Raw genomic sequence first — 26,076 nt, forward strand, 5'->3', positions numbered from 1 at the left:
TTAGAAATTAGAAATCCCCTCTATCCAGTGCCTATAAATATTTACAGCCTTAATTGTCCTAACTCACAGGCTTTATTAAAACAAACAAACACAGCATAATCAGCTGTGTTCCTAGATTCCTTTACCATGGCATAAAGAAATCCGGTACTCTGCATAAACTCTGTTATTCATAAAAGTACAGGCATTGCATAGGGGAAAACACTTTTTAGATTGCCGTGATTCTTACAAAAATTATTTCCTTCCCTACATAAATTAACTATATGTCAAAAAAACTGTCTTTCACATTAGTATTTGTGGATAATTAACCTTAACTCCTAATGATGTAAATATAAAATTTTCTTTCAAGGTACACAAAATATCTTAATTTCTTCTAAATATAAAAATTCATCTAGATTTCCTTTTCCCGTGGGGCAAGGTCCCTGGAATCTCAGTTATCTGAGCTCTCACATCCAGTGCTTTAAACTGTAAGTATCAGGAAGTCAATATTTACATTACCATGTTGACAGGATCCCTTTGTAAGGAACAGGCTGAGTTTAAGGTATCTTTTCACCTCAGCAATACTGAAGAAACTTCACATATCATCATTTTGTGGCGTCAGTATGGCCAAGACTGTGGACAGTTGGAGAGGAGAAAATCATACAGTGGGGAAGGAGCTGGTGGAGAAAGCTAACCCATTAACTATCTGAGGCTAGAAGATAGTGCCTGTGAGGGTTATGCTACAATTGGGAACAAAGCAAGGATTTACTGCACTGTGGTATTCTGGATTAAGATTGAACTGTGTTGAGAAGGTGAATGTGAAAACCTGAACTGAATCTTTCATTGTTGGTGATGAAACTAAGTGAAGAATAAAGGCTGTATTGAAGAAAAGGGTTTTGAGAAAATAAAAACCTGTGTTTTCAAGAAACTATGAGAATGCTGAGTTTTTGTGTGACACTGCCATGAGCAGGAAATAGGCTCAGGCCAGCCGGAGAGCAGCCAGACCGGGACCAGTGCCTGACAGAGGAGAGGTGGTTTGGATCCCATACCTTAGAGGGAAACAGCTAAGGCTAAGCAGGGTAAGCCCTAGCCTCCACGTGGAAGGAGGACCCTGGTTACATATGGTGGCAGTGGTGGGATTGATTGGACAACCCGCCAGTAAAAGAAGCACATACCTTTCCATGTTCTGGTAAGCATATACAGAACCCGGGGAAGGATTGTGTGTGGGGTTTTTTTTTTATTTCTTTATTTATATTTTATATTAAAATCCAAGAAGATATCTTGTACAGAAAAAAGAAGATTATATTCACAATAATAGAAAGCAAACAAAAAAAAATACTGGTAACAGTTCACAATCCTCTTATGTTAGTCCACAAGTAAGAGAGAGAAATATGGCATGATATAAAGTAATAATAGTATTTAAACTCTATCCAGAGGCCTGAAGAGGAGGTACACAGGATTATAATCTTGTTAACTAAGGAGTCGATGTCGGGACTGTTTCTGAATTTAAGTGTGGGGTAATTACTTTCTTAGATTCTAAGAATGAGTTTAAATGCAGAGGATCAAAGAAAATATATTTTACTGAATTCAGCTTCACTACACATTTGCAGGGAAACTTCAACCAAAATAAACCTCCCATCTGAAACACAGTGGGACGTAATTTAAGGAAATTTTGACGTCTCTTTTGTGTTACTTTGGAAACGTCTGGGTATATTCATACTTGGAAATTCAAAAAAAGTTTCTTTCCTATGTCTGAAAAATTGTTTTAACACCCGGTCCCTGTCTGGTTGCAGAACAAATGTTACAATAAGAGATCGTGGTTCCAAACCCAAATTATCAGCTTCTATTATTTGTGAAAGATTCAAAGTCTCAATTACTGGTTCAATTCCTTCAGATTCAAGTTGTCCATCTATAATTGATCTTTTATATGGCTGTAAATAGTAGATGTTAGATATTGGTGGACAAGCCTGTTCTGGAATTTTTAAGATATCAAACATATACTTTTTAAAAGTCAGCAAAGATGCCACCATTTCTTGTCTAGGAAAATTTATTACTCGTAGAGTCTTTGATCTTTGTTGGTTTTCTACGTTTTCCACTTTAGTCTGTAGCCATTTATTTTCTTTTATAATATCTACTTGTATCTGCTGAGATATTTTAATGTCTTTAACATTTTCTTCAGTTTTTCTTCTATAGCTTTAATTTGTTTCTCAATTTTAAAAATGGCTTCATTTGGAGCTTGTATTTTCTGGGATAGGAATAACAGTTTCTGAGAAAAAGACGTTTCCAAAGTCAAAGGTGCTTCCCATATTGTTTCGAGAGTAATGGTTGAGGGTTTAGGCAAAAGAGAAGACTTACTGAGTGTTGCTGAAGAATACTCAGGAGCTTCGAAAATTTTCTTCTCCAACTCGTTAGATTTTCTTTCAGAGACGCCGTCGCCATGCTGGTCACTGCCCTTCTCCATCGGGACAATCTGTGATCGATTGCAGGAGTCTGACCCGGCTGCAGCAACTACTTCCACCTCTTCGGGAGGTGTAGAAATCTGCACATATGCTTCCTGCACGAACGCTGGCATTGGCGGCGAATACCTCAGCTCGGGGCTGAGTGTGGTGTTTACTTCTTCTTGTGGAAATGTTTCTCCTTTCTCCGTTTCTACAATCAGCGAAGAATCACATCCTCCCTGAATTCCTGGCACAACAAAGCGATCCATAGCCCCGATTAAAGGTGAGGAAGACGCCGCAGGGCTTGGCCTTTGCCTTCCTCTCCATTTAGGCATTTCTTTAATTAAATATAGAAAAGGTAATAAGACGGGCTTAGGAGCTGCTTCGTCTTCCTCCATTCAGGTCACCATCTTGGATCTCTCGCATCGGATTGTGTGTGGGTAACCGGAAGGGGGGTTTCTCTGGAGGACCTAAGCTGTTGGAAAGACACACTTGGAGGTTGTTGTTTTTTCAATCCTTCTTTTAAGGGCTACTGGACGGAGAGAGAGCATGGATCCTAAGGAGCTGCTGTCATTTATGGCCCACCAAATCCAAAAGCAGCAAGAAATGGCTCAGAAACTTATGGAGGAATCGTTGGCAGCCTCTCGAGCTCAACAACAGCCCCTTTTGGACTTGGTTCAGGAGATGATGCATACGGGACAGATGCAGAGGAGAGGGGGTACTCTATCAGAGGAAGCGGGAGTCAGAGGCTCTCGTGGACCCGGAAAAACCTGGGAATGTAAATTGCTATCCTGGGGTAAGCTGGCAGAGAACGATGATATTGAGAATTACCTGGGAACTTTTAAACGAGTGGCTCTAGCCGCAGCCTGGCCACAGGAGCAGTGGACAATCCGGCTGGCTCCGGCACTGTCAGGAGAAGACCTGGCGGCTTTTCGGAGCCTATCCCCGGGAGAAGTAGCAGACTATCCAGCTTATAATCAAAACTTTTCGCCGGCGATCTTCCGACACAAATCGGGAGATCACCGGCGATTTTGCAAAAGCGGCGAAAAGCGTATAATTGAAAGCTGGCTTTTTAACAGCATCGCCACTTTCCCTTCGCATCGCCAATGAAAGTTCAAGGGGGTGTGTCACTGGTGAAGCGAAGGCGGGACATGGGCGGGCATGGGCGTGGCTACCAGATGGCCGGCTTTCGTGAATAATGTAGAAATTAAACCCGGCGATAATCAGCATTTCGCCGGGTTTACTTGGTCCTTCCATTTTCACGACCAAGCCTCAAAAAGATGCCCCAACTGACCAGATGACCACTGGAGGGAATAGGGAATGACCTCCCTGTACTCCCCCAGTGGTCACCAAACCCCTCCCACACAAAAAAAGAAAAAGAAACACCTTTTGTGCCAGCCTGTATTCCAGCCTCAAATGTCATACCCAGCACCCTGACAGCAGTATGCAGGTCCTAGAACAGTGTTTGGTGGGTGCAGTGCACTTCAGGCAGGCGGACCCAGGCCCATTCTCCCCCTACCTGTTACACTTGTAGTGGTAAATGTGAGCCCTCTAACTCCCCCCCAAATAACTGTACCCACATGTAGGTGCCCCCCTTCGCCCCCCATCATCCCTAAGGGCTATTGTAGTGGTGCATAGTTGTAAGGAGTGGGTTTGGGGGGGATTTGGGGAGCTCAGCACACAAGATAAGGGAGCTATGTACCTGGGAGCAATTTATGAAGGCCACTGCAGTGCCCCCTAGGGTGCCCGGTTGATGTCCTGGCATGTGAAGGGGACCAGTGCACTACAAATGCTGGCTCCTCCCATGGCCAAATGCCTTGGATTTCGCCGGGTTTGAGATCGCTGGCAGTTTTTTTTCATTATCGCGGTAAAACACACCGGGCGATGTCAAACCCATCGAAATCCAAGGCATTTCGTCGGGCCAAACCGTATTATCGAAAAAAAAAAGATATCCGACCATCTTTTTTAATAATACTGTTCTGGCCAGCTGTTGCGCCGCCGCTAGAATAGATCGCCAGCAATCTATTTCGCCGGCGACGTTCGATTATTTCCTTCCACGCCAAGTTAATAACTGCTATTTTGGACCGATATGGTGTAAACAGACAAACTTATCGTCGTCAATTCCAAAGCTGGAGGTAGTCTGAGGGGGACACCCCGAAGGCCCTGTCGCAGAAGCTTATGGACTTTGCTACAAAATGGTTGGAGCCCGACAAGAGGTCAGTGGCTCAACTTATGCAAGAACTGGTACTAGAACAGTTCCTGGAGGCTCTTCCTGAGGTGATAAAGGTGAATTTGGTGAGGAAAGGGTATGAGACTCTAGAAGAAGCTATCAAATGGATGGAGTGTTTTCTGGAGTCACAGTATTCAGGGGGTCAAGAGGTGGTCTCGCAGTGGTCTAGGGTTAAAGCTCCCAGAGGTTCCCTGTTGAGTAAAGAGAGGTGGGTTGGGGAGGAAAGAATATGTTACCGCTGCGGGCGACAGGGGCATTGTTGGAAGGGATTGTATGACTAAGTTAGGCCTAACTTCTCACTCCTCCTCACAAAAAGGACCACGGTTCACCAAGTGGGTGGAGATTAGGGGTGCCCCGGTGGAAGGGCTGTTGGACTCTGGGGCGGATCAAACTATGTGCTCCCAAGCTCTGTGGATCAGATTGAGAGAAAGAAAGGGAGAAAGGTAAAAGGGGGTGACCTGTCAGTGTCCATTCAATGCATACATGGAGCCACTTCCCAATACCCGGTCAGGCAGGTGGAGATCAAGCGTCAGGCTGGGATCCATCGGGTTTTGGTGGCGGTGCTTCTGCAGCTCCCACAGGATCTCATTCTGGGGCGAGACTGGGCCTCTTTCTCACAGTGCATTGGGGGATGGCAGGTGTTAGTGGCCACCCGAGCTCAAGAGAAACAGGCAGAAATCCCTGAAATGCCATTGTCACAGGTTTTTCCTTTTCACGGAGATATCCTTGGGGGTCCGGGGAAAACAAGGATGAGCTCTCAACAGAAGAAAATGGCTCAGGAGCAGAGAAGGGGGAATTTAAGGGACCTTCTAGCTCAGGGGGAGTTTCCAGGTGACCCGGGACAGTTGTTAGAGAGGTTCCCTTATTTCGCCAGGGAGTAGGAGTCTGACAAAATACTGCGATATGCCTGGGAGCGGGCAGGACGAGAGGGAGAGTTTTCCACGCTTCATCATTGATACTACTACTACTACTACTTATCATTTCTATAGCGCTACAAGGCATACGCAGCGCTGTACACCAAACACAAAAAGACAGTCCCTGCTCAAAGAGCTTACAATCTAGATAAGACAGGCAGACAGACAGAACAATTAAGAGTAAGGGAATAAAGAGGTAGGATAAAAGGACAGGGCAAGTGAGCAGTGGTTAAGAGTCAAAAACAGTGGTAAAGAGGTGGGCTTTAAGTTTGGACTTGAAAACGGCCAAAGAGGGGGCTAGACGCACAGGCTCGGGAAATCTATTCCAGGCGTGAAGTGCAGCAAGATAAAAGGAATGGAGTCTGGAAATAGCAGTAGAGGAGAAGGGGACAGATGAGAGATTTGTCAACAGAACGGAGTACCCGAGGGGGGGCGTAGGGAGAGACAAGAGTGGAGAGGTACTGGGGAGCGGCAGAGTGAATGCATTTATAGGTCAGTAAGAGAAGTTTAAACTGAATGCGGAAACGGATAGGGAGCCAGTGAAGTGACTTGAGGAGAGGGCTAATGTGGGCATAGCGACTTTGGCAGAAAATGAGTCGCGCAGGGAATATCTCTTTCCTTAGTGGGCTTACAATCTGAGTTTTGTAGCTAGCACAACGGAAGGCTGAAAGGAGTCTTTTACTAAGCCACGGTAGCATTCTTGGCTCGTGGCAGAAATCAGTTGGTGGTAAACGCCAAGACGCCAAGCTAATTTCGCAACCACGGCTTAGTAAAAGACCCCCTAAGAAAGGGATTCAATAAGTGGTGCTGAAAAATTCAGCGCTAAGCAAATTCTTTAAAAGGTGTGCACCTTATAGAGAACAGCGGTTAGGGTAGATCTCGCGCCTCACTTCTGGACGCCAGACTTTACGCCTGCTGAAACCTAGTGTAAATGCTGGTGTCCATTTTTGGCGCAGTTAGGTGGTATTCTCTAATTCCACATGCAACTTTTCAGTACGCCCTGTCATACCCATGGCCACGCCCCATTTTGAGATATGCACCGTGGGAGTTAACCACTGTGCCTTCTAGTATAGCGCACATCCAGATGCGCTCGCAAGTTTTAATGAGTGCCAATTATCAATAATTGGTTGGCTATTGATGGTTCAGAGCTCATCATGTATGTTATGTATTATCATTATATTTTCCCTACCTACCTGTTATTCTTGTACATTAATTGTAACAATATGCTGAACCTCTTACTCAGATAATGGTGATGCCATTGCTATATAATGTAAGCCACATTGAGCCTGCAAATAGGTGGGAAAATGTGGGATACAAATGCAGCAAATAAATAAATAAAATTATCCAATGGGCGTACTCGATCAAGATCAGGAGGAGCTGCAGTGAGAACTGAACCCAGCTCCCCCCAGTTCTCAACACACTGTGCTATTATCCTACACCTCCACTCTATTTTTGTAATAAAAACAAGCCCATTTTCTTCACATCTCCAGGACTTTCGTCCTGGGTCGCATAAATCAGGAAACGTCTCCTGGCTATTTTTATCATGATGTAGTAGGGCTGTGTTGAAAAGAGTTCCTATATAGATAACTCACATATTATCAGCTCTCTCCGAAAAAAAAAAGAACGTTCTGATCTGTACGTGGAGTTGGATGAGCAGCCTAACTGAGCAACAGGGGTTATTGTTTAGAGTGGCTCGTGTAGGGACAGGAGCAGAACCCCAGAAACAACTGGTGATACCTCAGGGGTTTTGGGACTTAATGATATGGTTATCTCATGACCATCCCTTAGGCGGGCATAAAGAAGCTCAGAATACCTTCATACAGGTACTTAACCGATTTTATTGGCCCGGGGTGTATAAAGGGGTGGAGCAGTTTTGTAACTCTTGTGTCCAGTGTCAGAAAGTGTCCGAGCAGATCTCGGGATGGGTACCATTACGACCACTACCCCGCATAGGAACCCCAGTGACCTGCCTAGCCATGGATATGATTGGGCCTATCGTTAGATTCAGGAGAGGTTTTTTTTTATATATTCTAGTGGTAATGGATATGGCAACCCGGTATCCCTGGGCAATGCCTCTTCGTAGTTGCTTCACAGCTAATTCATATATTTTGTGAGGTGGGTTTCCCAAGGGAGGTAGTTACTGATATGGAAACAAACTTCCTTTCGCATACCTTAGCTCAAGTGTGGGAGGCTTTCGGTATACATCACATCCGAACTGCTGCTTACCACCCTCAAACTAATGGTCTGGTTGAGAGATTCAACAAAATCTTAAAGCTGTTGTTAAGGAAGGGATTGGGTTCCTGCCATGAAGAATGGGACCTGTTGCTTCCTTTCCTCTCTATGTATATAGGGAGAATGTTCAGGCCTCCCTGGGAGTCTCCCCATTTGAGTTAATGTATGGGTGACCACCCCCGAGGGGTGTTAGATGTTCTAAAGAAGCAGTGGGTACTCTCAGAAAAGGAGGACCGTGATGTGGCTAGCTATTTGGTAAAGTTGAAGGAGAGGTTACGTAGGCTGAGTGACTGTGCCCAACAGCAATTGGAGTGGAGTCAGAACTATCAGAAGGTGTATTACGATAGAAAGAGTGTAGAGAGGGTATTTGAGGTAGGAGATAAAGTATTAATATTGGTACCAGATTCTCCCTATAAATTCACAAGTAACTGGAGGGGTCTAGCTACGATAGAGAGAAAGCTGGGGCCCATAACCTACATGGTGAAAAATGAGCAAGCTAGGGAACAGACATACCATGTTAATGTTTTAAAGCCTTGGCAAGAGAGGAGAGGGTTGTGGAGCCAGGAGGTAGCAGAGTCAGAGGAAGAATTAGGCCCCCAGATTACAGAAAGTTTTGAGGCTGGGGAGCCCCAAATTGCTGCTACTCTTAGCAATGGACAGCAGAAAAAAATTCAAGAACTCTTGGGCCGAATTTCGAGATGTTCTGACTCCCTGTCCAGGAGAAACGCATCTCATAATGCACAATATCATTTCAGAGCCAGGCAAAGTGGTCAAGCAAAGACCCTACTGGGTCTCACCCCCCCAAAAAAAAACAGGAAGTCATTCATCAGGTTCAGGAGATGCTTGGTTTTGGGGTTATTGAGGAGTCATTCAGCCCTTGGTCAAGTTCGGTTGTACTGGTTCCCAAGTTGGATGGTACTTGGCAGTTCTGCATCGACTTCCAGCAGGTCAATGTCCTTTCCACTCCCGAAGCCTATCCGATGCCGCGTATTGAGGAGGTCCTAGACCGGTTGGGAACTGCCAAGTACCTATCCACACTAGGCTTGACCAAAGGATATTGGCAGATTCCCCTGACGGCCGAGGCCCGGCCTAAGACTGCCTTTTCAACTCCCTTTGGTCTTTTTCAGTTTAGGAGGATGCCGTTCGGCCTTAATTTGGCTGCGGCCTTGTGCCAGCGCCTCCTGGATGAGGTTCCAAGTATACGCTGCTGCATATTTAGACAATGTAATGATCCATAGTGAAGACTGGCCCTCACATGTTGTACGGGTTCGGGAGGTGCTGGGGGCTTTCTGGCGAGCAGGTTTGACATTGAATCCTCAAAAGTGCCGCTTCGGCCAAAAGAAGGTGAAGTATCTGGTATACAGGGTAGGAGATGGGCAGATAACCCCCCTGTGTAACAAAGTAGAGAGTATTCAGGAATTCCCATGCCCCAGGAACAAGAAGAAATTGAGAAGTTTCTTGGGATTAGTGGTATACTATCGACGTTTCATACCTCATTTTGCATCTAGGGCTACTCTGCTAACAAACAAGCTTAAAAAGGAGGCTCCAAATAGACTTCAATGGGATAAGAGGCTAGAGGCATTCAATAGGTTAAGGCTAACCCTGTGCCAAGAACCCCTATTAAAAGCAGTTGATTTTTCCAAATCCTTTGTTCTGCGGGCTGATGCCTCAGGTGTGGGTTTGGGTGCGGTATTATCTCAGGTACATGAGAGGCAGGAACACCCTCTCATGTATCTGAGTCGAAAGTTGCTTCCGCATGAAACCCGATACTCTACAATATACAATAGAGAGGGAGTGTTTAGCCATCAAATGGGCTATACAGATGTGTTATTTCAATTTGGATTGGCGAATCTTTACCCTAGTGACTGATCATGCACCACTTAAATGGTTAGGGCATATGAAGAATAGCAATGCTTGACTCACTCGGTGGTATCTGGTCTTGCAGCCCTACTGGTTTCAAGTGGAGCATAGGGCAGGGAAGCTATTGACAAATGCAGATGTATTATCTCAGATTGCTATTGAAGGACAAGAGAATACTAGCAATCACTTAAGCAGGGGGGTATGTGAGGGGTCTGAAAGGAGTCTAATTCCGGTACTGCCGAAACAGGGACGGGGGAGATGTTTTCCCTTTAGATGTAATGACTCTCCTTCACTAAAGCGAATGCTACATACCTGTAGAAGGTATTCTCCGAGGACAGCAGGCTGATTGTTCTCACTGATGGGTGACGTCCGCGGCAGCCCCTCCAATCGGAATCTTCACTAGCAAAAGCCTTTTGCTAGCCCTCGCGCGCCGATGCGCACCGCGCATGCGTGGCCGTCTTCCCGCCCGAAACCGGCTCGTGCCGGCCAGTCTCATATGTAGCAAGACAAAGAGAAGGGAAGACACAACTCCAAAAGGGGAGGCGGGCGGGTTTGTGAGAACAATCAGCCTGCTGTCCTCGGAGAATATCTTCTACAGGTATGTAGCATTCGCTTTCTCCGAGGACAAGCAGGCTGCTTGTTCTCACTGATGGGGTATCCCTAGCCCCAGGCTCACTCAAAACAACAACCATGGTCAATTGGGCCTCGCAACGGCGAGGACATAACTGAGATTGACCTAAAAAATTTACCAACTAACTGAGAGTGCAGCCTGGAACAGAACAAACAGGGCCCTCGGGGGGTGGAGTTGGATCCTAAAGCCCAAACAGGTTCTGAAGCACTGACTGCCCGAACCGACTGTCGCGTCGGGTATCCTGCTGGAGGCAGTAGTGAGATGTGAATGTGTGGACAGAAGACCACGTCGCAGCTTTGCAAATCTCTTCAATGGTAGCTGACTTCAAGTGGGCTACCGACGCTGCCATGGCTCTGACATTATGAGCCGTGACATGACCCTCAAGAGCCAGCCCAGCCTGGGCGTAAGTGAAGGAAATGCAATCTGCTAGCCAATTGGATATGGTGCGTTTTCCTACAGCCACTCCCCTCCTGTTGGGATCAAAAGAAACAAACAATTGGGCGGACTGTCTGTTGGGCTGTGTCCGCTCCAAATAGAAGGCCAATGCTCTTTTGCAGTCCAATGTGTGCAGCTGACGTTCAGCAGGGCAGGAATGGGGACGGGGAAAGAATGTTGGCAAGACAATTGACTGGTTCAGATGGAACTCTGACACAACCTTTGGCAAGAACTTAGGGTGAGTGCGGAGGACTACTCTGTTATGATGAAATTTGGTGTAAGGGGCCTGAGCTACCAGGGCCTGAAGCTCACTGACTCTACGAGCTGAAGTAACTGCCACCAAGAACATGACCTTCCAGGTCAAGTACTTCAGATGGCAGGAATTCAGTGGCTCAAAAGGAGGTTTCATCAGCTGGGTGAGAACGACATTGAGATCCCATGACACTGTAGGAGGCTTGACAGGGGGCTTTGACAAAAGCAAACCTCTCATGAAGTGAACAACTAAAGGCTGTCCTGAGATCGGCTTACCTTCCACACGGTAATGGTATGCACTGATTGCACTAAGGTGAACCCTTACAGAGTTGGTCTTGAGACCAGACTCAGACAAGTGCAGAAGGTATTCAAGCAGGGTCTGTGTAGGACAAGAGCGAGGATCTAGGGCCTTGTTGTCACACCAGACGGCAAACCTCCTCCACAGAAAGAAGTAACTCCTCTTAGTGGAATCTTTCCTGGAAGCAAGCAAGATGCGGGAGACACCCTCTGACAGACCCAAAGAGGCAAAGTCTACACTCTCAACATCCAGGCCGTGAGAGCCAGGGACCGGAGGTTGGGATGCAGAAGCGCCCCTTCGTCCTGTGTGATGAGGGTCGGAAAAGACTCCAATCTCCACGGTTCTTCGGAGGACAACTCCAGAAGAAGAGGGAACCAGATCTGACGCGGCCAAAAAGGAGCAATCAGAATCATGGTGCCTCGGTCTTGCTTGAGTTTCAGCAAAGTCTTCCCCACCAGAGGTATGGGAGGATAAGCATACAGGAGACCCTCCCCCCAGTCCAGGAGGAAGGCATCCGATGCCAGTCTGCTGTGGGCCTGAAGCCTGGAACAGAACTGAGGGAGTTTGTGGTTGGCTCGAGATGCGAAGAGATCTACCAAGGGGGTGCCCCACACCTGGAAGATCTGTCGCACTACACGAGAATTGAGCGACCACTCGTGAGGTTGCATAATCCTGCTCAACCTGTCGGCCAGACTGTTGTTTACGCCTGCCAGATATGTGGCTTGGAGCACCATGCTGTGACGGCGAGCCCAGAGCCACATGCTGACGGCTTCCTGACACAGGGGGCGAGATCCGGTGCCCCCCTGCTTGTTGACGTAATACATGGCAACCTGGTTGTCTGTCTGAATTTGGATAATTTGGTGGGGCAGCCGATCTCTGAAAGCCTTCAGAGCATTCCAGATCGCTCGCAACTCCAGAAGATTGATCTGCAGATCGCGTTCCTGGAGGGACCAGCTGCCTTGGGTGTGGAGCCCATCAACATGAGCTCCCCACCCCAGGAGAGACGCATCCGTGGTCAGCACTTTTTGTGGCTGAGGAATTTGGAAAGGATGTCCCAGAGTCAAATTGGACCAAATCGTCCACCAATACAGGGATTTGAGAAAACTCGTGGACAGGTGGATCACGTCTTCTAGATCCCCAGCAGCCTGAAACCACTGGGAAGCTAGGGTCCATTGAGCAGATCTCATGTGAAGGCGGGCCATGGGAGTCACATGAACTGTGGAGGCCATGTGGCCCAGCAATCTCAACATCTGCCGAGCTGTGATCTGCTGGGACGCTCGCACCCGCGAGACGAGGGACAACAAGTTGTTGGCTCTCGTCTCTGGGAGATAGGCGCGAGCCGTCCGAGAATCCAGCAGAGCTCCTATGAATTCGAGTCTCTGCACTGGGAGAAGGTGGGACTTTGGATAATTTATCACAAACCCCAGTAGCTCCAGGAGGCGAATAGTCATCTGCATGGACTGCAGGGCTCCTGCCTCGGATGTGTTCTTCACCAGCCAATCGTCGAGATATGGGAACACGTGTACCCCCAGTCTGCGAAGTGCCGCTGCTACTACAGCCAAGCACTTTGTGAACACCCTGGGCGCAGAGGCGAGCCCAAAGGGTAGCACACAGTACTGGAAGTGACGTGTGCCCAGCTGAAATCGCAGATACTGTCTGTGAGCTGGCAGTATCGGGATGTGCGTGTAGGCGTCCTTTAAGTCCAGAGAGCATAGCCAATCGTTTTCCTGAATCATGGGAAGGAGGGTGCCCAGGGAAAGCATCCTGAACTTTTCTTTTACGAGGTATTTGTTCAGGGCCCTTAGGTCTAGGATGGGACACATCCCCCCTGTTTTCTTTTCCACAAGGAAGTACCTGGAATAGAATCCCAGCCCTTCCTGCCCGGATGGCACGGGCTCGACCGCATTGGCACTGAGAAGGGCGGAGAGTTCCTCTGCAAGTACCTGCTTGTGCTGGAAGCTGTAAGACTGAGCTCCCGGTGGACAATTTGGAGGTTTGGAGGCCAATTGAGGGTGTATCCTTGCCGGACTATTTGGAGAACCCACTGATCGGAGGTTATGAGAGGCCACCTTTGGTGAAAAGCTTTCAACCTCCCTCCGACTGGCAGGTCGCCCGGCACTGACACTTGGATGTCGGCTATGCTCTGCTGGAGCCAGTCAAAAGCTCGTCCCTTGCTTTTGCTGGGGAGCCGAGGGGCCTTGCTGAGTCGCACGCTGCTGACGAGAGCGAGCGCGCTGGGGCTTAGCCTGGGCCACAGGCTGTCGAGAAGGAGGATTGTACCTACACTTGCCAGAAGAGTAGGGAACAGTCTTCCTTCCCCCGAAAAATCTTCTACCTGTAGAGGTAGATGCTGAAGGCTGCCGGCGGGAGAACTTGTCGAATGCGGTATCCCGCTGGTGGAGCTGCTCTACCACCTGTTCGACTTTCTCTCCAAAAATGTTATCCGCATGGCAAGGCGAGTCCGCAATCCGCTGCTGGAGTCTGTTCTCCAGGTCGGAGGCACGCAGCCATGAGAGCCTGCGCATCACCACACCTTGAGCAGCGGCCCTGGACGCAACATCAAAGGTGTCATACACCCCTCTGGCCAGGAATTTTCTGCACGCCTTCAGCTGCCTGACCACCTCCTGAAAAGGCTTGGCTTGCTCAGGGGGGAGCGCATCCACCAAGCCCGCCAACTGCCGCACATTGTTCCGCATATGTATGCTCGTGTAGAGCTGGTAGGACTGAATTTTGGCCAAGAGCATAGAAGAATGGTAGGCATTCCTCCCAAAGGAGTCTAAGGTTCTAGAGTCTTTGCCCGGGGGCGCCGAAGCATGCTCCCTAGAACTCTTAGCCTTCTTTAGGGCCAAATCCACAACTCCAGAGTCATGAGGCAACTGGGTGCGCATCAGCTCTGGGTCCCCATGGATCCGGTACTGGGACTCGATCTTCTTGGGAATGTGGGTTCGCCAGCAATGTCTTTTTCAGGACATGGTGCATGGGTACTGTGGACTCTTCCTTAGGCGGAGAAGGATAGTCCAGGAGCTCAAACATTTCAGCCCTGGGCTCGTCCTCCACAACCACCGGGAAGGGGATGGCCGTAGACATCTCCCGGACAAAGGAAGCGAAAGACAGACTCTCAGGAGGAGAAAGCTGCCTTTCAGGAGAGGGAGTGGGATCAGAGGGAAGACCCTCAGACTCCTCGTCAGAGAAATATCTGATGTCTTCCTCTTCCTCCCACGAGGCCTCACCCTCGGTGTCAGACACAAGCTCACGAACCTGTGTCTGCAACCGCGCCCGGCTCGACTCCGTGGAGCCACGTCCACGATGGGGGCGTCGAAAGGTAGACTCCCTCGCCCGCATCGGTGAAGCTCCCTCCGCCGACGTAGTCGGGGAGCCTTCCTGGGAGGCGACGGAAGTCGGTACCGCACGCGGCATCGACGCCGGCGACCTCACCCCGGGCGATGGACCAGCCGGCGCCAAGCTTGACGGTACCAGTGGCGCAAGCACCGTCGGTACCGGAGGGGTAGGGCGCAACAGCTCTCCCAGAATCTCTGGGAGAACGGCCTGGAGGCTCTCGTTCAGAGCGGCTGCAGAAAAAGGCATGGAAGTCGATGCAGGCGTCGACGTCAGAACCTGTTCCGGGCGTGGAGGCTGTTCCGGGCTGTCCAGAGTGGAGCGCATCGACACCTCTTGGACAGAGGGTGAGCGGTCCTCTCGGTGCCGATGCCTGCTGGGTGCCGACTCCCTCGGCAACCCAGAGCTCTCGGTGCCGACACGGGAAGGAGACCGGTGTCGATGCTTCTTAGATTTTTTGCGAAGCACGTCACCGGCGCTTCCCGGCACCGACGAGGAGGACGTAGAATCCAGCCGTCTCTTCCTCGGGGCCGAGACCGAAGAGAGTCGATCTCGGGGGGGGCTGTACCGCAGGAGCCCTCAGGGTAGGGGGAGACCCACCCGAAGGCTCACCGCCACCAGCAGGGGAATGGACAGCCCTCACCTGCACTCCAGACGAAGCACCACCGTCCGACGACATCAGCAGACGAGGTCCCGGTACCACCGACGTCGATACAGTCGTCCGATGTCTCAGCGCCGATGCAGAGGGTCGATGCCTCGATGCACTCGATGCACTGGCGGCCGAGGATGAAGGTCTGGACGCTGAAGACGTCGATGCACTCGATACCCCCGGTGCCGATGCCGACGAAGAGCCCGAGAACAAAAAGTTCCACTGGGCTAACCTCGCTACCTGAGTCCGCTTCTGTAAAAGGGAACACAGACTACAGGCCTGAGGGCGGTGCTCGGCCCCCAGACACCGAAGACACGAAGCGTGCCTGTCAGTGAGCGAGATTACCCGGGCGCACTGGGTGCACTTCTTGAAGCCGCTGGAAGGCTTCGATGTCAAGGGCGGAAAAATCACGCCGGCGAGATCAAAAGTCGAAATGGTGAAATTTGGCACCAGAAAAATAGAGGAAAGGAAATTTCGACCGGGGCCTAAGTAAGGCCTACCCCGACGACGAAAGAAAACTTACCGGGGCGAAAAAACTCGAACTACAGGAAGGGAAAAACCAAAAGAGGTCTTTCCGAAACAATTTCTAAAGTTTCTCACAGAAACGAGTCGAAAACGACGCGCGAGGTCGACTTTTCGGGGCACGAACGGCAAAACACAACCGTACCGAGCGCGGAGAAAAGAAGACTGGCCGGCACGAGCCGGTTTCGGGCGGGAAGACGGCCGCACATGCGCGGTGCGCATCGGCGCGCGAGGGCTAGCAAAGGCTTTTGCTAGTGAAGATTCCGATTGGAGGGGCTGAGGCGGACGTCACCCATCAGTGAGAACAAGCAGCCTGCTTGTCCTCGGAGAATTCCTTCTAGACAAAAGGTTCGCCTTCTAGTGGCCAAAACGCCAGTGAAACCACTAGTTAGGGGAAGAAACTACCATCCCCAGAAACCACTGGGAGACCAGCAGGACTCACTTTAATATACAGTATGGGCAGTGTATCCACTTGGGTAATCTAATACTGAAAACACTGGAAAACAGCCAAACACAATCTCAAAGGACTCTCAGGAAATGGAGGGAGGAGTGAATGATTGGGAAATGAGTTCTGATCAAGGGAATGAGCAGGAGCTGGGGGAACCATGGACGGAGGAAGACATGGAATAGGATAAAGAGGAAGTAGGGGAAGAGGGGGAGGAGAAGTGCATGGAGGTCTCAGGTCTTTCGACTCCTAACCATGACTCTCTTACTCAGTACCCTCACTTTTGCCCTATCCTTTATCCTCACCTCTTTATTCCCCTACCCTTAATTGTTCTGTCTGTCTCATTTCTTATCTAGATTGTAAGCTCTTTGAGCAGGGACTGTCTTTTTGTGTATGGTGTGCAGCGCTGCGTATGCCTTGTAGCGCTATAGAAATGATAAGTAGTAGTACTAGTAGTAGTAGTAGTCTTGCTCAGACTCCAGCAGGAAAGGTAAAGGGTTTTGTGGCGTCAGTATGGCCTAAACTGTGGACAGTTGGAGAGGAGAAAATCATACAGTGGGGAAGGAGCTGGTGGAGAAAGCTAACCCATTAACTATCTGAGGCTAGAAGATAGCGCCTGTGAGGGTTATGCTACAGTTGGGAACATGGCAAGGATTTACTGCTTTGTGGTATTCTGAATTAAGATTGAACTGTGTTGAGAAGGTGAATGTGAAAACCTGAACTGAATCTTTCATTGTTGGTGATGAAACTAAGTGAAGACGAAGGCTGCATTGAAGAAAAGGGGTTTGAGAAAATAAAAACCTATGTTTTCAAGAAACTATGAGAATGCTGAGTTTTTGTGTGTCCCTGCCGTGAGCAGGAAAAAGGCTCAGGCCAGCCGGAGAGCAGCCAGACCGGGATGAGTGCCTGACAGAGGAGAGGTGGTTTGGATCCCATACCTTGGATGGAGACAGCTAAAACTAAGCAGGGTTAGTCCTGGCCCCCTCGTGGAAGGAGGACCATGGTTAAACTGTTTATATAGTTTTTAATATATATCATTTATAATCATTTGTTTGTTATGTAAACTACATTGAACCTGTGTTACTCTCGAGCTAATGTGGGGTAAAAATGTCACAAATAAATAAATATGTAATTGAGAATTATTTTGCATTGACGTAGCCTGCAAAGTTAAGTTTTTATTTGCACAGACTTTCCTGAGTACACTATCCTCACTATTTATATTGGGTGAATCTGAACCTGAGCAATCCAGGCCATTCTTTTTCAAGCTTCCTGTTTTCATCAGTCTTGTTAAAGTATAAAACGCTGCATTCATGAAAAACATATGTTTGATCAGCTATGCTGTACAGTGATTGAGCAAATACAGGATAACAGTAGACGAGGTGATATTTCCAGGGTTTTACACCAAAAAGAACAAAGATGGATATATCATTTACATACAACATTTCCCAATGGTCTGAATGGCCCAATGGAATGGGAAGTTTTTTTACTAACATTTTAATTGATTGAGGATTAAACACCTTTAATTGATTGTCTCGAGATCAGACTTTGCAGGAAGTGACGTCAATTCATTAAAATGTGCACCCGTCGGAGTGTCTTTATAAGCATTCACCATTTTGACTTGTTTTGTATGCAATATGGAAGATAAATGTTTATGCATATCCTCTCCTGATGAAGCAACGAAACAGCGAGAATTCTACAACTGTTGAGAGTGATTGAGAGTGCCTTTCTAACCATACTTCGTAGGAACATTTTGAAGCTTCTTCGCTATCATTCAAGATTCGAGATGCCATATGGATGTGAACTATCTGCCTTTTGATTGAAGCTAAATACTTCATCTTTTGCAGTTCAGACTGTCCCGAATGATGTTCCCATGATATAGCTCCTATTGTCTTGATTATTATCTTTCCGATAATACATATTTAAGATATTACTTGTGCATATTGTGTAGGTATTTACTATTACACCACCCTCCGTTTTTTACTGCAGATGGACACAGTGATTACATTCTGCAGGTTTTTTCGGAGGTGGTGGTTGGCCTATGATGTAAGCCCTTATAGGTGTATCCACTGAGTTGGTACCCTAGGCTTGTGAGGCCTTTATTTAATATCTTCTAAGATATTACCTTTTACATATACAGCAGTGACATATTTGTTGTTGTTTAGAGCATTTATTTACAAGTTTCTTAATTTATTGCTCTAAACAGATTTGCTAATTTTTTGTTTCTTGATTAGTATCTGCCATCCTCACAGCACAGACCATAGAAGTCTGCCCAGCACTAGCCCCGCCTCCTAACCACCAGCCCTGCCCCCCCCCCCCCCCCCCCCCCCCCCCCACACACACACACCGGCTCTGCCACCCAATCTCCGCTAAACTTCTGAGGATCCCTTCCTTCTGGACAGGATTCCATTATGTTTATTTACCGCCTTTTAAAAAGGAATTCACAGTAAGAATAGATCAAACATGAGTAGTAGGCAATTAGAGAAGTAAAAATATTCAAACAATACAAAGTATGGCATGGTATACTACTTGCAATGACAACACAATATGTACTAGAACATTCCCACTGCAGGCACAGGCAGCTCCTTGTGACTCTGGGCAAGTCACTTAACCCTCTATTGCCCCAGGTACAAATAAGTACCTGTATATAATATGTAAGCCGCATTGAACCTGCTATGAGTGGGACAGCACGGTTTACAAATGTAAGAAAAAAAAATAATAATAATTGGTAGTGAAGGGTAAGGCAAGGTTGTAACATATAGATGAGTAAGAAAGGAAGGTGATTGATTTGAAGAAAGTTGCACGTGAGGTCAGACAGATGGTTAAATATTATCTCAGCTAGGGTAGGAGTGGATAAACATGTCCCGCTGCAGTATGTGCAGCCCGAGTCAATCCTTGTGTGTGTGTGTATGAATGAGACTAACAAGTTAGTTACTTCTTCCATTAAAGGCTTGGTTGAAGAGCCAAGCTTTCACCTGCTTTCTGAAGTAGAGGTAGTCTTGTGTTTAGCGGAGCCTTTCAGGCAATGCATTCCAGAGTGTGGGGGCTACTCCGGAGAAGGCTAGCTTGCGGGTACCACATCGTGTAATGCCTTTTGGAGAGTGTGTAGTTAGTGAAAGTCCTTGGGAGGACCTTAGTGTCCTTGGCGGTGTGTGGAGGATCATCCTATTCTTCAGATACTCGGGGCTGTTTCCTTTCAGGGCATTGAAGATCAGACATAGAGTTTTAAATTTAGCCCTGTATTGTAGTGGTAGCCAGTGAATTTTTGCAAAAATGGTGTGATGTGGTCATGTCGCTTGCAACCTTCTATGAGTCTTGCTGCTGCATTCTGAATCAACTGGAGCTGCTGCAGGCCCTTTGTAGTCAGACCATTGTATAGTGCATAATAATTCACTTTTGTAATTTTTCCAGTCATGTCCTTTGCAGATGGGATTTTCAAGAACTCAAAGATCTTGGTGCTTGACAGAAAGGAAAGAAGATGCAGATTATTTTGCTATAAATATTTGAGTCAAACAGTTCACTGATGGCTGACTTGGCTTCAGCTATGTTGAAATGCTGTTTTAATGAATCTACTAAAACTAGAATGAAATGGAATTGTGAAATAAATCATGTTAATTTTTCTATTTATAATCCATCTCTCTATCCCTTTCAAAAGCTTCAAAATTCTTGCATCATATTATTTTCCATGATGTTGTGGAAAATTTCATATTTTTCCGGCCATTTTGTCAGTCTGCCAGTTTCTCATCATGGTACACACCCTTTCTCTGACTTTGTGTACTCATTTTCACAGGCACAGTGATTTCTGCATGTGTAGTACTTCTCATGGTTCGTGTATCTGTGGTGCTTTCACTGCTGGCAAAGATTTTACACTGTTTCTGAAATAGTGATTTGTATTTCCTCATAGTGCACACCATTTCCACTTTGGGGTCAATTCAAGCAAGGTCACCTAAAGTTAGAAGGTGAAATTTTGTGAAGTGATTCCCGGTGTGGCAAATGTGACAAAGCACATTCAATTCCTATGGGTTTCATCAAAATTATTGCATGGGAATCACTACGGGGCTTTGTAAAAGGAGCCCTAAGTGTGAATTCTATTATGGCAATAATTGACCATTAAAGAATAATAACATAATTTCTCTCTATCACTATCACAAAGAGTTTCCAGTAATGGTTTTACTCCATTACCAGTATATTCTTGAAGCTCTCTTTTCCTTGTTAATATTCTAGATGAGGTTGTTATGAAAATCTGGAACTAGCTGGCAATCCTATGATGTTAGCTTAATACAATTTTGATAGGTTCCCCCCCCCCCCCCACCTTTATCTCCAACAGGCTGCTGCAGTGTCCAGAAAGTAAAACCAAAGATGTTGAAAATGTGGAGTTTGGCCATTTTCTTGGGTCTGTTTGCTTTATCTGCTCCTGTGAATGGTGAATGTAAAGCGAAAAAAATGGAACATTGTAAGTATAAAAGAAAGAAAGAAAGAAAGAAAGAAAGAAAGAAAGAAAGAAAGAAAGAAAGAAAGAAAGAAAGGTTCCTTGGAATTCATAAAACAATGTCAAAGTTTGCTACTCAGTGGCAAAAACCCCCCACAGGGGTCCTTTTACTAAGGTGCACTGAAAAATGGACTGCACTTGTGTAGGCACATGTTTTGGGCGTCCAGATCCATTTTTCAGCGCGCCTGTAAAAAGGGCCGTTTTTAAATTTTTGCCAAAATTGGGCATTGGGCAAAATAAAAATTAGCGCACATCCATTTTGGGTCTGAGACCTTATCTCCAGCCATTGACCTACATGCGTAGAAAGCCACTTAACGTGCACCTGCTACGTGCACCAGAGATGTATCCAGGTGCCGGCAGTGAATATTAGCGGTGCCAGGATAACGTTTCGTTCAGCCCCAACTCCATCCTGAACCACTCTGCCACTAACCAGACACTGCTGCAATGATCAGAGCTAACGTTCAGCATCACTGATCTCTCTAAGCTGTGTGGGAGTCCTCCACCTACAGTCCTGCCAGCAGGGGTGCCAAATCCTCCCTGTCTCTGCCCATGGACCACCCAGTGCCATGGCGGTCAGAGGGAATAGTCAGTGGCCCTGTGCGGGTGTCACTCAATATCCTGGGACATCCACTGATTGGGATTTAAGTAGGCAGGAACATCTCAATATCAATATTTACTCCAAAGTTTCTTGTCCTTTAAGCAGTGCAGAGTTCCAGTAGCCACTGGAGTTTCAGAGAAACCTGAGTTGTTTTGCATGTTGTGTTGATGTCCTCAGAAGTGACTCACTCTCTCTCTCTCTCTCTCTCTCTCTATTGCTTTGGTCTATTATCCTAAACTGTAAACTTAATCTGTTGACTTTTTTTGTAGTTTTTATGAATAACTTGGATATTCTCAACCTGGAATTGAAAAAAGTTTTGTTTGACCCTCTCTTGATGCCTTTTTCCCCATTAGAGTGAGTGAAAATTCTACAACACTATCAAGATTTTTGCACAAGTATTGATCATGCAGTCAGTGTATAAAACATGTTTGGTTATTTTAGAGTATAATAAGCAGCGCATACTCTGAAAGATTATTCTGGGTTTTATTTTAGAATGCATATTTTTGAAGTTTTCTTAGAAGTCGATTTGAATTTCAACAAGAAATATTATGTGCTTAGTTAATCATCATCCTATATAATAATTCTCACCACCAACGTTCTAATGTGGGACTGCCTGTGTCCGTGGCTCCTGGAGTTGCTGAGCTAGGCTCTGTAGCCAGGATGATGTCACTCACAGCTGATTCCCAGGCAGGGGGAGAAGTAGGGAAACACGCTCCTCCCCGTTTGGGAATCAGCTGTCAGTGCGCCGCTACCTGCCACTTCGGAGCAGTGGTAGGTAGCGGCACATCGAAAAACTACAAGTGCGACACCACAGAACCCCCCCCCCCTCGGCGCATCACCCAAGCTCCCCCGGCACATCAAACACCCCCTCCACCCCGAAGCACATCAAACACCCCCTCCCCCACCTGAAGCAAATCAACAACCCCCCCCCCCCCCATGCACATGAACCCCCGCGCCACCCGCAGCTGCCAAGATGGGGAGGTCATGTGGACACAGATTAAGAATTTATGTGTCTTTATAAAACATTAGCACAAATCTTGCACAAACCACAAGTTAAATAGATCAGCTTTATCCCTGTCCTACTTGGGGCCATTGTAATTAATGATACAGTCTCAGGCCTCTTCTATCCCTAGCACGGGCCAAGGAAAAAATTGGAATGAAGAGAAAATAGTACCGAAAGAAACATGCAAAATAACGTAGAATTGACATCAAAATGAAGCTTCAACAGTAGGTCAGGTTAACTGGAAGCAGTTCTCGTGGCTGGGATTAAATGGAAAATTGGCTTTTAAAAGCCAGGAAGTTTAATTTCTTTACCTTTGCAAAGATTTTATAAAATTGGTTGGAAACACATGAAAGTTTGCAAATCCTTGTTTTAAGTCTGTTCTTTTTTATTCATTCAGATTTCAGCATTAATACATTATCAGTGAAAGTATTGGAGAATGGATCCCTATCAGTGTTTTGCAAGGGTGACGTGAAACTCTTATCCAGAATGTAAGTATTTACTGCGGTTAAACATTTCTTCTGCCATAATATGTTAAAATTACATAGGGGTTGATATTCAAAGTGATTCATCCCAGCCAGAAATGGCTCCTGTCTGGTTACATCAACTGTTTGGGGTTAACCACTCATTTTCAGAGGCACAACCCGTTACTGCAACTGAAAATAACCAGTAAGCAAAAAACTGAAAATGAGCTATTTCGGGAGCATTCTGGGTGCAGAATTGGCACTTGGCAGGTTAAGTGCTGATATTCAGAACTTAACAGGCCAGATTAATTACATAAATGGGGCAGCATAAAAGTCAATCCTATCTTTATGTGGTAACAGCTAAATAAGTGCTGAATATCGAACTCAACCAGCTATGTGTTAGCTGGTTCTACAAACCCAGACATACTCCAGAACTGAACTTTTGGGAGTAAAACCACTGGCAGTCAGCAAAACACTGATCACCTTGAGCTGAATATCAGGCCTTTAATTTGAGAGCTAAAAATGATTAAAAGACAAATTGATCAAATAAATTAATCAATAAAATTAATCAAACAAATTAATCAATAGAGATACTGTATACCAAACTCTCTATACTTGACTGCTTAATTTACTTAGTCACTAATGAACTTTAACGCAATACCACTTTATTTCTTATTCTGGAAATGAATTCTCCATACTTGACAGCTTAAGTCACTCTCCTGCTTATAATCGAAAGTCAAGTTTGGCCGGCTTCAATTGCTTTCCATCGCAGGGCTGGCCAAACTTCAAGGGGGTGTGTAGGCAGTGTACCGAAGGCGGGACGGGGGCATGCTCATGAGATGGCCGGCTTCAGCCGATAATGGAAAAAAGAAGGCCGGCTCTGATGAGCATTGGCCGACTTTACTTGGTCCATTTATTTTTAGGACCAAGCCTCAAAAAGGTGTCCCAACTCAACAGATGACCACCGGAGGGAATCGGGGATGACCTCCTCGTACTCCCCCAGTGGTCACCAACCCCCTCCCAACATTAAAAAAACAAAAAACATTTTTTGCCAACCTCTATGCCAGCCTGAAATGTCATACTCAGCTCCCTGACAGCAATATGCAGGTCCCTGGAGCAGTTTTAGGGGGTACTGCAGTGCACTTCATGCAGGCGAACCCAGGCTCACCCCCACCCTGTTACACTTGTGGTGGTAAATGGGAGCCCTCCAAAACCCACCCGAAACCCACTGTACCCACATGTAGGTGCCCCCCTTTTTCCCTAAGGGCTATTGTAGTGGTGTACATTTGTGGGTTTTGAAGGGGGGTTGGGGCTCAGCACCCAAGGTAAGGGAGCTATGCACCTGGGACCTTTTTCTAAAGTCCACTGCAGTGCCCCCTAGGGTGCCCAGTTGGTGTCCTGGCATGTTAGGGGGGCCAGTGCACTACAAATGCTGGCCCCTCCCATGACCAAATGCCTTGGATTTGGCCGGGTTTGAGATGGCCGGCTTTGGTTTCCATTATCGGCGAAAACCGATGCCAGCCATCTCAAACCTGGCATTCTCTGACATTTGGCCGGCCCCAACCGTATTATCGAAACAAAAGATGGCCGTCCATCTTTTTCGATAATACGGTTGTGGCCAGCGCTTTACGGCACCAACTAAATAGATGGCCTGCCATATAGATGGCCGGCCCCGTTCGATTATGCCCTTCTCTGTCACTTATGAACCTAATGCAATACCACTTTGCATTTCTCATTCCGGAAATGGCGATCACCATTATGGAATAATGTAAGCCACATTGAGCCTGCAAATAGGTGGGAAAATGTGGGATACAAATGCAACAAATAAATAAAATAATAATATATAACCAGTTGCATATATACTGGTCCACTTCTCTGTTATAAGCATGCTCACAGGAGTTTCTCTTTTTAAAGTGTCTACATGTATGTGTTCTATGCATTAGAGGAATACAATGTCTAGTCAGCCCACTTTATCCCAGTAAATCTCTTTAAAAATTCCTTTTTCAGCTTGGGATATATATAATAATAATCCTGTCGATATCAAGTGGGACTGCCCTAATTATAGCCAGATAATAAGTCTGCTATAGACATTGAATATTGGCCATACCTATTTTTCAGTGTCACAACCTGTTACTGCAACTGAAAATAGCCAGTAAGCAAAAAACTGAAAACGAGCTATTTAGGGAGCATTCTGGGTACGGAATTGGCACTTGGCAGGTTAAGTGCTGATATTCAGAACTTAACAGGCCAGATTAATTACATACATGGGGCAGCATTAAGGTCAATCCTATCTTTATGTGGTAACAGCTAAATAAGTGCTGAATATCAAACTGAACCAGCTATGTGTTATCTGGCTCTGCAAACCCAGACATGCTCCAGAATTGAACGTTTGGGAGTAAAACCATTGGCAGTCAGCAAAACACTGATTACTGCGAGCTGAATATCAGGCCCTTAATTTGAGAAGCTAAAAATGATTAAAAGACAAATTAATCAATAGAGATACTGTATATAATCAGTTGCATATATACTGGTCCACTTCTCTGTTATAAGCATGTTATTATTATTATTATTATTATTATTATTATTAGCATTTGTATAGCGCTACCAGATGCACGCAGCTCTCAGCACCTGATACAAAGAGACAGTCCCTGCTCAAAAGAGTTTACAATCTAAATAGTACAGACAGACAAGTCAGTTACAAGTGAGGGAAGTAATGGGTGAGATGGAAGGAAGGGTCAAGGGGAGGGCAATTGAGTACTGGCTAGGAGCTAAAAGCAGCAGTGGAAAGGTGGGTTTTCAGCATAGATTTGAAAACAGGTAGAGATGGAGCTAGACGTACAGGTTCAGGAAGTCTATTCCAGGCATAAGTTGCCGCGAGGGAAAAGGAACGAAACCTGGAGTTAGCGGTGGAGGAGAAGGGGGACGACAAGAGAGATTTGTCCAGTGAGCGGAGTTCACGGGGAGGAATGTAGGGAGAGATGAGAATGGAGAGGTAATGGGGGGCTGCAGAGTGGATGCATTTAAAGGTCAGTACGAGAAGTTTAAACTGAATGCGGAAGCGGACAGAGAGCCAGTGAAGCGACTTGAGGAGTGGGCTAGTATGGGTATAACGATTCTGGCGTAAAATAAGTCGTGCCGCAGAATTTTGGATAGATTGGAGAGGAGAGAGATGGTTGAGCGGAAGACCAGTGAGAAGTAAGTTGCAATTGCCCAAGCGAGAGGTGACAAGGGTGTGGATAAGGGTTCTGGCAGCGTATTCAGAAAGGAAGGGGTGAATTTTGCTAATATTGTAGATAAAGAAACGACAGGT

At 46.6% G+C, this 26,076-nt stretch overlaps 1 long non-coding RNA gene across 1 annotated transcript; it reads left to right on the forward strand.

The window, feature by feature from the left end:
• Window positions 1-962: 962 nt before the first annotated feature.
• LOC115475498 lies at window positions 963-21,582 on the forward strand. The gene is made up of 3 exons (XR_003943051.1): window positions 963-1,165; window positions 20,543-20,668; window positions 21,572-21,582. It is a non-coding gene; the product is annotated as an uncharacterized LOC115475498 (long non-coding RNA).
• Window positions 21,583-26,076: the final 4,494 nt, after the last annotated feature.

This window comes from Microcaecilia unicolor, chromosome 8 (assembly GCF_901765095.1).
Source record: "Microcaecilia unicolor chromosome 8, aMicUni1.1, whole genome shotgun sequence".
In the NCBI taxonomy this organism is placed as follows: domain Eukaryota; kingdom Metazoa; phylum Chordata; class Amphibia; order Gymnophiona; family Siphonopidae; genus Microcaecilia; species Microcaecilia unicolor.